The sequence below is a fragment of the Malus sylvestris genome, chromosome 4 (genome assembly GCF_916048215.2).
Source record: "Malus sylvestris chromosome 4, drMalSylv7.2, whole genome shotgun sequence".
Lineage (NCBI taxonomy): Eukaryota > Viridiplantae > Streptophyta > Magnoliopsida > Rosales > Rosaceae > Malus > Malus sylvestris.
The window spans coordinates 18,001,316-18,020,231 of record NC_062263.1 but is presented as its reverse complement, the minus strand read 5'-3'; the positions used below and the strand labels follow the sequence as shown (position 1 = coordinate 18,020,231).

Genomic DNA, 18,916 nt, shown 5'->3' with positions numbered 1-18,916 from the left:
TTAATGAAAAACCCAATTTTTACCTTTCCCTGATACTATTCACTACACCTTTATTTGTCATTTTTCATTAAAACTATAGTTTTTTAAAACTTTTTTGTTAATTTTCCTAAAATAAAATGATCATTCACTTATACTGAAATATGAAAATATTTATTGACTTAAATCAAATTTCTCATTTTTTTGGTATGAACTGGTATGTTGCATGGACATGGGACGACAAGGATACGACAACTAAAATAATATATAAACTATATATATTCTTTCATATCATCAGATGGAAATTGAAATAAGATGTTATGTTTGGAGGAGTGATTTCCAAGTCATAAAGAATTTAGATAAGTGACGAAGAAATACATTACAAAGTGGCATTAAAATGCACCACATACTTATTGCAAAAACATGCATTAGGGTTTTGTAAATGACTTAGTCCAAAACTTATTATTTGCAAATATATCTCGCATGTCTTTGCAATGCTCATGAAGTGCCTTTTAGTCTTCTATATCTAACATAGTTACATTTTGTAGTTTATTTCTTACAATTTGAAGACATCAATCCCTTTGGACTTGGAAGTCCCCCTCCCAAACAAAGCCTAAAGCATGCCCATTCCATTATAAGTTCATGCTTTCATCGTGAAACAAAATAGAAGAGAAAAATGTGCATAATTAATATTTTCTTTGGGAACAATAAGAATTGTTGTGGACAAAATTGTAAGAATCTCTTCAATCATGTACGAGAATTTGAAATCTCTATAACCAAAGGACAAATCATAAATTGTATTCCATTCCTCACATTTAACGAGAAGCCACTTGATCATCAAAATTGTACATCTCTTACAACAATACATCATCCATGGCATACAAGCATGGAAAGATGCAAGATAAAAGCCACTGGAAACTCCTACATCAGTCCGCCTATTCATTAAGCCCATAGTCATCTCCAAAGTACTTATCCACCAGACTGTTCGCCATGTTTCTCAACTCCTCGTTTTTGTGAAACTGAAACCTTTCCATTGCATCGATCCCATTTTCTTTCTCAACAAGCTTTAGGCCCTCACCGTTCGGCATCCCTCTCAAAACCTGCATGAACAAGCAATATAGAGGATTTATACTGTGGTTTAGTTGTCAAGGAGTTCCATTATTCATTCGGGAGTGGCAAACTTTGATTTACGGTGCACCACTTCATAACATTTATGACAACAACAAATGTACCTAATGAACCATTCGGTAGTCACATAATCAATTTTTCTATGAACCGTATTCTATAGATGTTTGCTTACCAGTTCCGTGAATTGTAGTCCTAGTCTTGCAGCTTCAGTATCAGCCGAGTTAACCAAATCAATGAAACCAGCGAGGCATCCTCTACCAACAAGTGAAACCAAGTGCTCCAGAATCAAGCTTGGTTTTCCATCACCTTCTGTAGGTGAAATAGGAGACACACAGAGGTTGCCTAGTACATACGCTACTTCCCTTCTTATATCAAATGGTGCTGTAGAAAGGAGGCGTAATAGCACCGGCACCGCCTCACTTGAATATATCAACTGCTTGTGCTCTACAGAACCAGCCGCAATATTAGATAGCACCCAAGCTGCTTCCTACATAAATGGTTGAACTTTGAATAAGCATGGGTGAGTTAAAGATCCACCTCATAACATTAACAACAAGCTTATATACCTTATTCAAAACCCGGTGCTCACTATTCAAACATTTTACCAGGACTTCGATTATGTTTCCTGAAAATTTCATCATCATAAATCAATGAAATTGTCTTATATTTCTAAAGGAAAAACAAAAAGGCAACGAAAATGGTCTTGTATATATATGTGATCACAATTACAGTTTCCCATCAAAGGAGTAGTGCACTAGCCTGTGATTTCATGTCCAGGAACAATAACAGCTTGGGTTGTCTATGAATCACCAGCTATAAGATTGCCTAAACTTCTTAGCACCTTGATGGAGCCCATTTGTCAGTATGATCCATATACAATAAAATATTAAAAACATCTAAAATCTATCTACTCCGAAAGCAATTACAGTGTCATCTACTTATGAAAGGATCAACTTAAGATAGTACATCAAACATCACATAAACTCTGAGTTATGATACATGATAACTACAAGACCACAATTTTAGCTCAACAATGGAACCATGTCATACTTCTCTAAATTGCCTTGTCAATTTAGTTTTCCTATAAAAATATGTAAAATTTAGAATTTAAATGTTCGCCTAGATTTTATCATCAGGATAAAATCCAGCAACATCTTATAGGTCAAGAAATACTTAGAAACTTATTTTCTTTTTGATTAAGGCACAGAAGGGGATATTAGGACCCGACACACAACTCACATACGGTACAAAATTTCCAAAGAAATATGGCCAGGGGGAGGCTTCTGCAATGGGAACATGTACAACCATATAGATAAGATAAAACATAAGATGTACGGAATGAAAACTTGAACTAGTACAACCACTCTGTAAATGAAGCATTAAAAACAGTAAACCATTTTAACCTTCAATTAAATACATATACAAAAAGTTGCTCCACGAGGCATTATCTAAAGAAAGAGAAGGTCAATAAAGAGCTTATATATACAGTTAGATTCCACCTTACCAGAATAAGCAACTGCAAACTATTGGACATAGCCAATCTTTGCACAAGCAATTGAAGGACATCACTCTCCACTAGCATTCTGGTGGCAAGATTTGAAAAGGCTGAGAGATACACAACCACCCATGCTACTTCAGTTGCTAACTCATCATCTCTGAATTTAAGAAACGAGTTTATGTTACACTATCATCATAAGGAAAGGCAATCCAAAAGTTTAATGGCAAGAAATCATGATGACAAAACTTTAGTGCAATCTATTTAGATTTATGAAACATAACTTACGCTTTTCTTAAGTGTCGAACAAGTGCATCCAATAACCCATCAACCCTAATGAGCTCCGTTGCAGCCTTTGGATTAGGTCCCTGCATTGATGGTGATACGTTATGTTGCAAGTTCTTCTCAAAGATGATGTGTAAGTCCACATTGATGGTGATACGTTATTAAGAACCAAAATAAAACACAGTGTGTTGATGCACAAAACCGGAGGTCTTGGTACAACGTGAATCCGACCGTGAATCTGCAAGTAATGTAAATGACACAAGATGTATCGTGGTTCACCCCAAGGTTTGGGCTACGTCCACACTGATTGTATTATATTTCTCTGAGAAGTGAGGGAGAGAGAGAGAGCTCTGAGAGTGAGAGCGTTGAGAGGGTGAGGAGCCTTAGGAATTGGCCCCTTCTAATTGTGAGGGTGAGGAGTCATTTTATAGAATAAGGACTCCTCACTTATTACATATTTACCCGTTCCTTTATCACATAATTACATTTAAGTCCCCCGAGTATTTATACAAGGTCTAAATACGTGGCCCTAAATATGGTATAAACAGTAGTCCCCCAAGTCTTCAGTCAACAGAGTCTTTTGGCTGGAGACTTAAAATTCAGTCCATGTGTGGGCCAAAGTAACTAGATGTTGTCTTGAACTGATGCTCGATATGAGGCAGTGCTCAATCTGAAATGATGCTCAACTAGAAGTAGCATACACTGCGAGGCTACTTGGCTCGTGGCTTATGTTGCCTTGGTTGGCTCGGTTTGTGGCGTTTGAAGGTGAGAGAGTCCCTTTTATAGAATAAGGGCTCGCTCCTCAATACATGAATGATGGGCTAGAGTTAATGCTCTCTAATGATGGTGAGGGAGTCCCTTTTATAGAATAAGGGCTCGTTCCTCAATACATAAATGATGGGCTAGAGTTGATGCTCGTGGCGAGGCGGTTGCTCAGTAGGCGGCGATGCTCTCTAATGGTGGTGAGGGAGTCCCTTTTATAGAATAAGGGCTCGCTCCTTAATACATAAATGATGGGCTAGAGTTCCCCAAGTATTTTTCATGAGCCCCAGTTGAGGACCAATATATGGTACATAATGTAGTCCCTCAAGTCTTCGGTCAATAGAGTCTGTTGGCTGGAGACTTCAAATTGAATCCATGTATGGGCCGAAGTGGCGGTTGTTCGGAGATGGTATTTGTATACCCTGCATTGAAGATTTGTAGGTGAAGCTTTGCAAGTGAAGCTTTAAAGCTAGAGTTCTGTAAATGAAGCTTTCGAAGCTGGAGCTTTTGTAAATGAAGCTTTTGAAGCTAGAGCTCTGTAAATGAAGCTTTTGAAGCTGATTGACATGAGTGATGCTCATGAATGTTTATGTTGATTGACATGAGTGATGCTCATGGATGTTGTCATGAGTGATGCTCGTGGATGTTTTCATGAGTGATGCTCATGAATGTTGTCATGAGTGATGCTCATGAATGTTGACATGAATGCTGGTCATGAATGTTTATGTATGATTGTCATGAGTGATGCTCATGAATGTTTATGTATGAATGACATGAGTAATGCTCATGTATAATTTGGAGTACTGGGCGTACTTTTGATCACTTGGTTGGTGGCATGAATGGCTAGTTGCCAAATTAGAGCACGGGTTGTATATCTCATCACCTGGTTGGTGGCAATAGCCGCGGGTTGCCGAATAATTTTGGAGTACTGGGCGTACTTTTGGTCACCTGGTTGGTGGTAATAGCGGCGGGTTGCCGAATAATTGTGAAGTACTGGGCGTACTTTTGATCACCTGGTTGGTGGTAATAGCGGCGAGTTGCCGAATAATTGGGGAGTATCGGGCGTACTTTTGATGACCTGGTTTGTGCTATTTTGGGCTTATGGGCCTTTGCTCTCCACAACATGCCAGCCCATTATTTTGGGCTTTTTTTTTTTACCATCTGATGGGTTTATACAGATGTCTCCGAAAGATAAGAAAAATAAATCACATCATACATCTACCAAGAAAAGTAAATCACATCATTTTGGTGGGGTGTTTATTCCTTGCTTTTGCTTTCTCTTTTCCTTTTTGGCAGATGGCAGACAACACTTCCGTATTGGTTGAGGAAGTGCACAGGCAATTATCAGCTATCACAGTTGGGTTTCTTGGGTCATCCTCGAGAATATTTCTTTCAACCTTGCCGATAAGATCTGCACCGACATAAGCAGCTTTGGTATATATGCTTCCTCATTTTTCTTTTTCTTTTCTTGGCAGATGGTAGACATCATCATGGCCTCAAAGCACGAAGCCGCATCTGAGCATCCAGCAGGAAGTCCTAGCAGGCCACGCCCTACAGCTTTGAAGTAAGAGCATTGTTCATGGTCCTTCCTATACTTGCTGTAAAGAAGAATCACAGCTAGGCATTCGAAAATCCAGATCAAACGAAGCTCCTGCTAGGAAGGCAAGTTTGTACTAAACCCAGATCACAGCAAGTTTGTACTAAACCCAAATCAAATGAGCCTTCAGCAGGTCGTGTACCGTGGCAACGAAGCTCCTGCCCTTTGAGCAATTTCCTACAAGAGGTTCTTGTAAACCCCCGTCTCATCCAGAATCCTAGCGGCAAGAGAGTGAGATGGGCCACGATTGGAGAGGTAGTTGAGGGCGACCTCGGCGGCGGAGCGCTCAGCCTTAAACTGTTAGAGAAATCATAGAGCTTGCCAAGACCAAGGAAAATAATGAGGACAGCCTTAGCATCACAGAGAACTGATAGCTCAAAAGCTTCATTGAGCAACCCATTTCTTCTCTTGGAAAAAGTCACTTGCCTGTTACTTTTATTCTCTATCCTTTTCAGCTCAACTTTACCTATGCCCATCTCTCTCTCTCTTCCTGAAAAATACTGGACGGTAACTCTTTCTTTGGTTTTTCAGAACCAAGCTCCTTGACTGGAAAACTAGCACACCAGAAAAGCCATCATCATCAGAAGTTCCAACCTTTTCCCTCTTCTTAAGCGCATTCTTGACTTGAGAATACTCAGGAATCAAACTGAAGGCTACCTAATCGACCTTGAGCTGAAAAGAAAAAAAAAACTTTATTTAAAGCCACTGCCACCACTTTCGACCCGCTTCGCATTCCGGGGTCCATGATCCTATTATGCTCAAGAGAATTCCTAGTGAAAGCAACAGAAAACAACACGAATTCCTCCGAGGCATTGCTGAGAGCATAAATCGGCACCCCGGCAAGCCGATCTTCGATGTACTCGGTGGACATGGCGGCTTTAGCCCCGTCACCAGAGGAATTGGCGACCTAGGCTTTGTTACTCACCCCAATTCGACCCTAAACTAGGTTCTTGCCAGAAGAATGCACCGGATTGAAGCTCGAAAACCCAGAATCAAATGCATGTTTTGCTTGATTCTGGAGGTTGGAGAAGGTGGATTGAAGGTGGGTTTGGAGGGAAGAAAGGTTGGGGTTGAAGAGGGGAAGGCGGGAGAGGTGGTGGAGGAAACCGGAGCAATGGTTTTGGAGGTTGGTGAAGGCCTGTTGGAGGCTGAGTTGGGGTGGATTGTGTGTCGGTGGTGAGAAAGTTTTCGGGTTATTGGAGTTTTTTTGTAGATTTTGCAGATTCACGGTGGAGGTGAAAAAATAAAAGAAAACCGACACAACTTTTCGTATCGATTCCCACAGACGGCACCAAATGTTGATGCACAAAACCGGAGGTCTTGGAACAACGTAAATCCGACCGTGAATCTGCATGTAATGTAAATAACACAAGATGTATCGTGGTTCACCCCAAGGTTTGGGCTACATCCACACTGAATATGTATTTATCTGAGGGAGAGAGAGAGAGAGAAGGAGCTCTGTAATATGAGAGCTTTGAGAAGGGGTGAGAGGCTTAGGGTTTGTGAGGGTGAGGAGACCTTTTTATAGAATAAGGGCTCTTCCCCTAATTGCATATTTGCCCCTTCCTTTATTACATAATTACATTTAAGTCCCCCGAGTATTTGTACGAGATCTAAATACGAGGCCCTAAATATAGTATAAACACAGTGAAATATAAAATGAAAAACACATTAATGGTGCAAAAGAAAGGAACCCTGAATGTCACACTAATTTCCAAGTAAGAATGGTGGCAAGTGGGGCAAAAAGGCCACCAAAATCCAAACAAGTTTGACTTATGAAGAAAATGTGCATGTTGTTATAAAATTATTCACGAGGCAAGTAATCTAGCACCTTGATTAGGTTTGATAGTGCCCAAGCAGCTGTTCGCACGGTTGAACCCGTGTTTGGAAGCATCATTCTTGCAAGAGGTAACAATGCACCTTGAGATAGCAAAATATTTCTCAGCTCTTTCCCTTCACCAGCAACGTTTCCCAATGCCCATGCACATTGCTCAGCAACAGGCAAGGAACTATTTTCTACAAAAGACGTGCAATTATAGATGAAATATCAAAAGCAGCCATCTGATCAGATAGCTTAAACTTCTGCACTAAGTATCGCATGCCATGATCTCAGCTTTGAAGTGGTACTTCAAAGGTTAGGTCCTTACAACCACCACCTACGCCAATATCACATTACAAATGCAAAGTGTAGAGCCAAAAATTTTGGTATAACATATGCACAGAGATAAAGAAACTTAAACAGGAGAAAGAAATTGTTACTGGGATCTAAAAGGAGCACATAAGACATTACCAACCTCCAAGATGAGCAATAAGCAACGGTAAAGCAGGCAACAAAGCTTTTGTTTCCTCAGGTTTCCCTGCTGCTATGTTCGTGAGGCACCAAGCCGCCTCAAGCAACTGCATTATATAAAAATTTAAATTTAAAAAAAAGGTGAAGAGATAGAATATATCCTCAAGTATTTCTCAAGAAGTTTATTAATTCCAAATCATTTCTGAAAACATTCTCTGGTGTGTGATACTTTCGTGCCCAAACTCCATAGGTGTGTTTGATGGGTTTTTAGAAACCCGAAATTCTGAAAGCTGCTAATTACTTAATGGAAGCTAACAGAAAATAACATCAAAGTTCCTTCTTTCCTTTTTTTTCTTGAAAAAAAGTTCCATAAAAGCACTACTTATCAACAGTCTCTGCTGAATATACAAATTAGAATTTATAAAACCAAAAAAAACCATATTATGCAAAAAATTGGCTGGACTTGCTCATCTGGAGAGCCAAATGAAAAACATTGCACTAATAAAGGTATTGCTCCAGCTTGAGGGACAGCTTCAACAGGAGGGAATTTTGACCTTGACAGTAAGCGTCTGAGTTCACGAAGGGCACTCACCTTTTTTTCCAATGCACCTTTTCCCCTATAAAGTACACAAATGGTGTTGAATGGATTTACAGAAACCATTGAACGACTCCATGTTTCGTATCTTTTGATGAAGATTTCCATGTTTTCATATCTTATGTTTTCACAAAATAGAGCCTGATGTTCTTTTAAAATTCTCACAATATTTGTGTAGACGAACTAGATTCACATACTGATATGCAACAGCAGACTTCAACCCTTCCACTGCTGAAGAAGTTTGAGCCTCCAAGATGGATTGCTCTTCATCAATGATCATTTCACCGTCAACTGTATCATCACTATCCCTGCTAATCCCTACTCTGCACAAACGCTTCGCACGCACCAGCGATTCTCTTCTTTCCTTTCCTACAGAAACTGCTTGTTACCACCTTCGCTGTCCGGCAACATTGGCAACTAAATTTTCCACACAATCAGAATTATACACATAACAACTTAATACAGCTCCAACAAAATTAACAAAAATTACATGTAGTCCGCTCGCAAGGCCAATGATAAAAAGTTGAAAACTTTTGTATCTAATTAATTGTTAAGTGGTTTAGGACCCCCAAAGAACAGAACCCAATTCAAGTAATCCCCTCTTTGTTCTTACTTAGCATCTAATTGCTTGATTTTCCGTTTGGATAACGAGAAAAAAAGGTGGAAAAATTACAGAATCAAACTTTGAATTGAATTGAACCCACAAATCACAGAGACCCAATCCAGAATTCAACATAAATTCCATTGAAATTTTGATTTTCCCATCCATTTCCCGAATTTTATAAGTAACCCAATAGCGTAGAGGAACTTACCTGAGGACTTGATATGGTCTCTTCTATGAGAAGCCATATTATCATCTGCCATTAGAGATGTAGAAGAGAGCTTCGAAACTAGCTTAAAGCCTAAGAGCAGAGAAATGTACGAAAGGAGGATTTTGAATTGTATTTAGAAGGTGATGATGACGTGGTCAAAACATCATTGTTTGGATGTAAAAGAAAAAGAGAATTTTGCACAAGTACCACCTGAACTTAAAAGCAGGTATGCAAATACTATCTTAACTTTTAATTTTGTATTTTTACCACATGAATTTTATTAGTTGTTGAAATCTACCACCTACCGTTACTTTCTGTTGATGCACAAAATCGGAGGTCTTGGAACAACGTAAATCTGACCGTGAATCTGCATGTAATGTAAATAACACAAGATGTATTGTGGTTCACTCCAAGGTTTGGGCTACGTGCACACTGAATATGTATTTATTTGAGGGAGAGAGAGAGAGAATAAGCTCTGTAATGTGAGAGCTTTGAGAGGGGGTGAGAGGATTAGGGTTTGTGAGGGTGAGGAGGCCCTTTTATAGAATAATGGCTCATCCCCTAATTACATATTTGCCCCTTCCTTTATTACATAATTACATTTAAGTCCTCCGAGTATTTGTACGAGATCTAAATACGAGGCCCTAAATATGGTATAAACAGTAGCCCCCCAAGTCTTCAGTCAAGAGAGTCTTTTGGCTGGAGACATAAAATTCAGTCCATGTGTGGGCCGCAGTAACTAAATGTTGTCTTGAACTGATGTTCGATATGAGGCAGTGCTCAATCTGAAATGATGCTCAACTAGAAGTAGCATACACTGCGAGGCTGCTTGGCTCGTGGCTTATATTGCCTTGGTTGGCTCGGTTTGTGGCGTTTGAAGGTGAGAGAGTCCCTTTTATAGAATAAGGGCTCGCTCCTCAATACATGAATGATAGGCTAAAGTTGATGCTCTCTAATGATGGTGAGGGAGTCCCTTTTATAGAATAAGGGCTCGTTCCTTAATACATAAATGATGGGCTAAAGTTGGTGCTCGCAGCGAGGCGGTTGCTCAGCTGGCGGCGTTGTTCTCTAATGAAGGTGAGGGAGTCCCTTTTATAAATAAGGGCTCGCTCCTCAGTACATGAATAATGGGTGCTCTCTAATAAAAGAGAGGGAGTCTCTTTTATAGAATAAGAGCTCGCTTCTTAATACATGAATAATGGGCTAAATCCCCCAAGTATTTTTTATGAGGCCCAGTTGAGGCCCAATATATGGTACATAATGTAGTCCCCCAAGTCTTCGGTAAATAGAGTCTGTTGGTTGGAGACTTTAAATTGAATCTATGTATGGGCCGAAATGGCGGTTGTTCGGAGACGGTATTTGTATACCCTGCATTGAAGCTTTGTAGGTGAAGCTTTGCAAGTGAAGCTTTGAAGCTAAAGCTCTGTAAATGAAGCTTTCGAAGCTGGAGCTTTTTTAAATGAAGCTTTTGAAGCTAGAGCTTTGTAAATGAAGCTTTTGAAGCTAATTGACATGAGTGATGCTCATGAATGTTTATGTTGATTGACATGAGTGATGCTCATGGATGTTGTCATAAGTGATGCTTATGAATGTTAACATGAGTAATGCTCATGAATGTTGACATGAATGATGGTCATGAATGTTTATGTATGATTGTCATGAGTGATGCTCATGAATGTTTATGTATGAATGACATGAGTAATGCTCATGTACAATTTGGAGTACTAGGCGTACTTTTGATCACCTAGTTGGTGGCATGAAGGAGAGTACGGGTTGTACATTTCATCACTTGGTTGGTGGTAATAGCGGCAGGTTACCAAATAATTTTGGAGTACTTGGCGTACTTTTGATCACCTAGTTGGTGGCTAAATAATTGTGGAGTACTGGGCGTACTTTTGATCACCTGGTTGGTGGTAATAGAGGCGGGTTGCCGAATAATTGTGGAGTACTAGGCGTACTTTTGATGACCTGGTTGGTGCTATTTCGGGCTTATGGGCTTTCGCCCTTCACAACATGCCAGCCCATTTGTTTTGGGTTTTGTCGTTTTTTTTTTACCCTCTGATGGGGTTTATACAGATGTCTCCGAAAGATAAGAAAAATAAATTACATCATACAAAAACCAGAAAAATGAATCACATCATTCTGAAGGGGTGTTTATTCCTTGCTTTTGCTTTCTGCTTTTGTTGATTTCCCCACTCCTTCTCTGTCCACCCATGTTGCTTTTCAAGGTATCTTTTGCTTTTCCTGATTTCTTTCCACTACGCCTCTGTCTCTCCACCTCCACCCTCTCTGGCAGATTTGCTATTGCTTTTGCAGACTTACTTTACTTTTTCTTTTCTGTTCCTTTATCCAGCATGCCCACTTGACAGCGGATTGCACGTTACTCTCCAGCTCTTTCCTCTTTCTTTTATCCCACTTTTGCTTTCTCAGAGCTGGTTGATGATTTTCTTGCTTCTGTGCATTGAAGGCAATGATTAAAGGAGATGGGGAACCTTGGTGGGCATCTTCTGCGCTGTCATCGTGCCAAGTTGATCCTCATCCTCTTACATGAGTCGGTAAACATTTCCCAAGGAACACCAACTAGCATTCGATCATCATCCTTGTCTAAGGAGTTGAAAGCACTAAGACAGACGACACCTTGCTATTTGAATGTAAACCCTTGTGGAGGGGGCTGTCAATTTTGATCCTAGAACTTTAAGCAAGAAACCCATCATCAAAAAACACCTCGAAAGTTGAAACTGAGCTTTGTTCAGTTTTACTGCAGTAACATGTGTGATGAACTGAATGCCGTTAAAAGGACAAGGATGAGGCGGTGTTGGCTAGGTAATGTTGGAATTTGGATAAAATCTTCTACTCTTACTACCCTGCACACCGGAGGTATAAGGAAGGAATGAAGGATGTTGTCGTTGTTGCTGAAGATGCCTTATTCATGGCAGGGAAATTCAATCGTCGCGTACTGGAATTGAATTGCTACTGCTACTGTTGCCTTTTCTGGATCATTACCAAAATCTTAATCTTCTGATTGAATTTGTGCTTAAATCTCGGAGACCTTGTATTTCTTGAACCCACTGAGCTTGTTGAGCTAGACAACAATGTTGGCCGTAAACCCATGCGAGTCCCATTTTTGGGACTGAGGCTCGTCCGCAACGACCGTCTGTGACCAAAACAACAGCCTCTTCAAAAACCCACCAAACCCATCTCCCCTTCCACCTCCACCACAGCCGGAATTTCCGTTCCTGGAAAAAGATTGCAAATTTAAGATGAGGGTGATGGTAGAGGCGGTTGCGAGAGCTTTGGAGGGGAGCACCGTGGGCTTGGGGTTGAGGTAGGCGGAGGAGGGCGCCGCTGCGAACGTTGTGTTACTTTTGAGACAAGGCTGGGAAGTAGGTGGTTGTGGATTCGCAGGAGGGCTCGTCTTCGAGATGGGAGCACAAGGATGTGATGTCGAAGTCCTCGCAGCAATATGGGCACGGGAAGTCAGGTCGGACCTCGTCTTCTACCTCAAAATCATCGATGATGAATTGATCGAAGTGGTTAAGACAAGGCTGAGCAGTAAGTGGTTGTGGATTTGTAAGAGGGCTTGTCTTCGAGATGGGAGCATAAGGACGCGATGTCGAAGTCCTTGCAACAATACGGGAACGGGAAGTCGGGTTTGACCTCGTCTTCTACCTCGAAATCATCGATGCTGAAAGTGGGAGCCTTGGTGGGTACACTCACAGAGAGACAGAGAGATAGAGAGAGACTGACATAGTGTGTTGGAGGGAGGTGGAGATCCGAGGTTCAGAGTGGGAATGTGGAGCGACTTCGTTGAGATCGATGGTAGCAGGTGATCAAGTGCAGGCGGTGTTGCTGCGACCTTGTGGTCGCTCATTTTGTAGTCATTGGGACATTGCAATTTCTATTTTGTTGGGGAATTCAAGCGGCTTGTTCTTTGGTGGAGTCTCTGAGAAGACCACTAGTGCGACAAGATTTATTTGGGATTTTGGTTTTTAACGATTTTTGCAGATCCATGGCGGAGGTGAAAAAAATGAAAGACAACCGACATAGCTTTTCGTGTCATTTCCTACAGACGGCGCCAAATGTTGATGCACAAAACTGGAGGTCTTGGTACAATGTGAATCCAACCGTGAATCTGCAAGTAATGTAAATGACACAAGATGTATCGTGGTTCACCCCAAGGTTTGGGCTACGTCTACACTAATTGTATTATATTTCTCTGAGAAGTGAGGGAGAGAGAGAGCTCTGAGAGTGAGAGCGTTGAGAGGGTGAGGAGCCTTAGGAATTGGCCCCTTCTAATTGTGAGGATGAGGGGTCATTTTATAGAATAAGGACTTCTTACTTATTACATATTTGCCCATTCCTTTATAACATAATTACATTTAAGTCCCCCGAGTATTTATACGAGGTCTAAATACGAGGCCCTAAATATGGTATAAACACTTTCCATCCATTTTGCTGAAAAAAAAACATATCGCTTGTGGGGGCATTTTTGTCAATTAACTTTTAAAACTTCTTGAAATCACTTTATACGAAGGAAACTGATAAAGGGTTTCAAAGAGTTTCATGGAGAGAAAGGAAACCAAGTAGTTTGATTTTGGCAGGGGTTGTTGTAAAAGAAAAAGGAAATTTTGCACAAGTACCACCTAAACTTGAAAGCACGTGCGCAAATACCATCTAAATTTTCAATTTTGTATTTTTATCACCTGAACTTTATTAATTGTTGGAATCTACCACATACCGATACCATTACTTTCCATCCATTTTGCTGAAAAAAAAACATATCGCTTGTGGGGGCATTTTTGTCAATTAACTTTTTAAATTTCTTGAAATCACTTTATGAAGGAAACTTGTTGATGCACAAAATCAGTGGGGACTTTGGTACAACAAAAAAGTGTTAAGTTTGTGACCTTCACTAGATTGCTCCGGTCACTAGTGTGGATAAGTATGTAGATGGATAGGAACAAGGAAGCAAACACAAGATGTACGTGGTTCACTCAGATTGGCTACGTCCACGGAGTAGAGGAGTTCTTATTAATTGTGAAGAGTTTACACAAGTACATAGGTTCAAGCTCTCCTTTAGTGAGTACTAGTGAATGATTTAGTACAAATGACATTAGGAAATATTGTGAGAAAATGATCTCTATTTATAGAAGAGAGTTTCTAGTTTCATTATGACATTGACACATGTTGTGTTGCGATTGGCTTCTGATGTTGACACGTGTCGCGCTATGATTGGCTTCTGATGTCGACACGTGTCGCGCTGTGATTGGCCTCCTAGTTAGAGGGAAACTCTTCTGGGTCTTTGACGGTATAACGTTGACCGGTGCTCAGTAGTTTCGGGATTGGTCAAGTATGGTACAAACAAAACTGATAAAGGGTTTCAAAGAGTTTCATGGAGAGAAAGGAAACCAAGTATGTTTGATATTGGTAGGGGTTGTTGAAGAATTGAAGAAAAAATTGATTGTTGGCATCTATTTTGGTGTCAAGTAAAGAGGGATTGAGGGTCCAGATTTGTTGGGGAAGCCCCAAATTATGGTAAATATTACATCTTTCTTTGGTCTATAATTAGAGTTTAATTTCATAACTTGGTTTGTCAAATTTACAGATTTGCTAGGTTTGTTATATTTTTCATTTGAGGTCAATGCGAAGACATGAATTTCGTTGTGATTTGAGTTCATTTCTGTTAAATTTATTAAAGGTTAAAATGAAGGCATGGATTGCAATCAGTAACTGCAATTTATTTGAGCTCATTTTCATAGCTTGCAATATGTACTAGTTTCATTGAGTGCAATCTCTAATTGCATTTTGAACTAGTTTTGTAGGTTGCAATCTCCAATTGTAATAGACAAATATATCAAAACTTGAATTTCATTTTAATCATTTTGTTTAGTTTTTTTTAGACTATTTCGTTGTAATAACTTGCGTCGTTTGATTGGAAAATACACACCCAACCTTATGGACTGCTGAAAATACATCATGGCACAAGATATATTCTGGTGCTAGTGTGGTTTTTGATGACTGCTAAAGCACTAGGATACCGAGAACCTCTTGATTATTGCTATAGATTGTCAGGTAAAAAGTGCAAAACAGAGGAAGCTATGCTCAACCATATAATTCAGAAACTAATTTGGTGGATGTGGATGTACAAGAGGTGGAAGCAGTGGAAGAGCCTGACGATAAGCTTGTTGATTCAGATTATGAGTAGCATGATCAAGAACCACATCCTGATGGGTATAACGAAGATGTACATTCTCAAATTGGAGTAGAAGAACCAGAGTTTGATGGGTACAACTCAGAAAAACTTACAAGCTTATTTGAAAACTCATCTGGTGATGAAGAACCGGATCTAATGAGAAGGAATAGGAGGAAGAAGAAACGACCCAAGTTTAAACAATATAGAAGAGAAACAGATGTCTGAACTACAGAGTTTGATTTGGGGATGGCTTTTCCAAGTTCCAAGGAATTCAAAGAAGCTGTGAGATGGAATTTTAGTAATAATTACAAGTCTTACAAGTATACCATAAATTATTGGTACAAGGTTAAGGCTATTTGCCACAACTTATTTGTTACAGTTGATGAAGCACAAGTTTATTATGGGTGAATTATGTTGTTTTTAAACTTTATGGAATTACAAAAATCATGAATCTATTGCTATGATGAAGAAACTAGTTTTACATGCCATGAAAAACACCGGATAGTCATCATTTCCCCACCACACTAATTATTTTACCCTCTCTAAGAAGAGCAGCAACCAGAATTTTAGTTCACAAGTTGTCCCCTAATTTGCACAATTGGAGGCCTGTCATTGTTCATCAGTTGGCTTGCCATTAAATTGTTTTAGGACTATGCAATCATAACTATAGCATACTCAATGGATTTATGCAAAAATCTAGTAACTTTTTTTTATAGAATTGGGGGTTTGACTTATGGTTCCAATTTTGGTGCCATATTTACCTGGATAGTTTTTATAAAAGCTATTTTATTCTAACCAGCCCTATGAAGTTTATTGACAAAGATTACCCCCCCCACAAGTGACATGCTTTAACGGAATAATGGATGGAAAACAACGGTAGGCGGTACATTCCAACAACTAAGAGAGTTTAGGTGGTAAAAACCTACAATTGAAAGTTCAGGTGGTATTCGCGCACATGCTTTGAAGTTCAGGTGGTACTTGTATAAAATTCCCAAATAAGAAAATACTCTTGAGTCTTTTGTGCCTGTTATTACTAGGAGTGCAACTTAGGTTGGAAACTCGAATCTGTCCATACCCAACTCTGTTTCAAACCCGATCGAGTGGGTTAGAATGAAGTAAAACTATGTTCAAACCCAACTCAACCTCAATCCGATTATTTATTGGGTTAGGTTGGGTTGATGCTTTGCCCGTCCTTGTCAACCCAAACCCAACATGACCTCAATCCAATTATTTATTATTATGGGAGTATTCAGATTAGGATTTGATAAAATTCTAATAGACTTTAAAACTAGGGTGTAGTCAATTAGGATTTTAAAAGAGGATGAAAGTGGAAGAAGATGTGGAAGAAATGGAAGTGGATGAGAAGGAGGAAGAAAGGAAGTAGGGCAAATAGAGAAGGAAGAAATTGAAGAAAAAGACAAGGAAACTGATAATCAATCTTTTTCGTCTCCATCACTGCCAATTTTAAAAAAGGATCTTGAACAAGATTTTCAAACTCAAGGAGAAATTCGGGGTGGGCAAACAGGTATAGCAACTGTGGGTCGGGGCGGGTAATCTAGGTTTGGGACAGGAAAGGGTTCGTTCCAATTTTTCAAGAGGGAAAACGGGGCAGGGCAATGGCATTTTAGGAGCGGGTCGAGTCCAGATATATAGAAAAACGTGGCCCTAAACTGGCTCGTTTGTAATTGTAATGAACGGACGAGATTGAAGAGTAACATACCATCAAATCTTAACCGTCATTTTTTGACCCTATGTCTTAATCAAACTCGAGTGACCGACTCTCTCACTTTCTCTGGTTACAGACTCAACTCGTCTCTCTCAGCTTCTCTTGCGTGTGTCCCTTCTTTTCCACCCACACTCTCTGTCAGTCATCTCCTCCATTACCCAGAACATCACCGCCATCGCGAGTTTGGTGACCATGACGACGACCGATCTTCTCGATTGTCCTCCCCGACGACATCCCAGACTCAGAGAACTCAGGCACCAACAATCTTCTCGATTCTCATTCTATCTTCTTTGACAACATCACCACAGTCGTGACCACCAACACTCTATCACCGCTACCAGTTCATGTAAATTCTTTAACTTATGATGTTAATTGATGCTTAAACCTGCCTAATCTAAACCTATTCCTTCCCATATTTTGCATAATTTGAGCATATTCAAGTTAATCTATGTTTATGTGTTCTATTTGGATATTTTCAACAAATTCATTCCTATACTCAGTGACCAATTGATTTTTGTTTTGTGGAAATCTTCATCAGTAAACAAGGTATGTGTTCTAATTGGGAAATTTGAAATCCAAATTATACTCTCACTTGAGTTTTGTTCTGTAGAATATATTTGAGAGAACATATTTGTAAGGATTTTGTGCTTTCCTCTATTTGTCATTATGGGTTTTGATTATTGTCAATACTCATTATGGATTTTGTGCTTTCCTCTGTCTATCATTATGGGTTTTGATTATTGTCAAAACTCATTATTATGGTCATCTTTGTTTTGTTACCTCTTACTATCTGATTTGTAAAAACATGGTATTATTATCATTCTGGATTTTGATTTTGTTTTTGTAACCTTTGTGATAAATCATGTAAGTTTTTATTGCTCAGTTGTGTTCGTAACCTTTGTGTTCAATCTATGCATATGCTATGCAGCTACTGTGTTGTTGTTTTTTTTTTTCTCTTCAATTTGTGCAACTGTTGTGCTACTATTTTGATGCGCAATTGCTGTAAAAAAACATCAGTTTTTTTCTTCAATCTGTGCTACTGATGTGCTACTGTAATATGTGTTGCAGTGTCGTTGTGCATTGCAGTGCAATGATTGCAACCTCATTTTATAAAAAAATGATGTATTTTTCTTTAAAAATGCTTCTTTTAAATTCAAGATGTACTTGTCATTGAGTTCATGTGGTTCTCTTATTTCAGCGAGAATATGAAGAAAGAATTGATTGTAGCCTTATTTATACACTTGAAACATAAAGAGCATTTGAATTATACTAGCTTACAGCTGTGAACCCTCGTATTTTGCTCTATGGTCCTTTAGGTATGGATATAACAAGCTTTAAATTTAAAATAAGGCATTTATGATACATAGGTTTTGTTCCCGCAATTAAGAATGTTTGTTTCGGAACAGGCTAGATTATTAAGCAAATGACCTCTCAAGATTTCTACTTTGTTTCCTTCCTGGAGGATTAATATTTTGTGGTAATTTCATGAAATTGGTGTGCATTTTTCTCTATTTATTCGATTAATGAATATACTTTCATTATATAATTTTTACAGATTTCTACATTATGCAACAATGTATCAATCAAATGCCAGATGCATTTAATGATGCAACGAAAATGATGAAACCACATATATTTGCTGCAAATGTGCCTACAAGAATTGATATCCTTGTTGGACAATATAATGAGGCAGTAAATGATTTCTCTGTTGCACGCCTGAAGCGTGGTAGACTTTTAGACTCAAAAGGTTTAGTCATTTGAAAGAAGAATAATATGGCACTACTGAACTATTGCATTCCCGAAGCATAACTGTTGCATGCCAGAAGCATGACAGTCACCGTATGGATACACGTCCCAGAAAGGACGATCCGCGGACATGGGAATATTGATGTCTCATGCATGAAGCATGATAGACGTATAGGTTCCAATGACTCAACTCCTGGAAGTGGAGATTAAAATTCAAGCTCTATAACGCTCAAGAAGAGGTTATGATCCGCATTCTCCAAATTATGACTATCCTGGAAGAGATAGTGTAATGCCCTTGAAGAGGCAATGGA

The 18,916-nt window shown here is 39.4% G+C and overlaps 1 pseudogene; it reads right to left on the bottom strand.

Moving 5' to 3' along the window:
* Positions 1-762: 762 nt before the first annotated feature.
* Positions 763-8,992, bottom strand: LOC126618517 (importin subunit alpha-9-like; annotated as a pseudogene).
* Between the last annotated feature and the right edge of the window lie 9,924 nt (positions 8,993-18,916).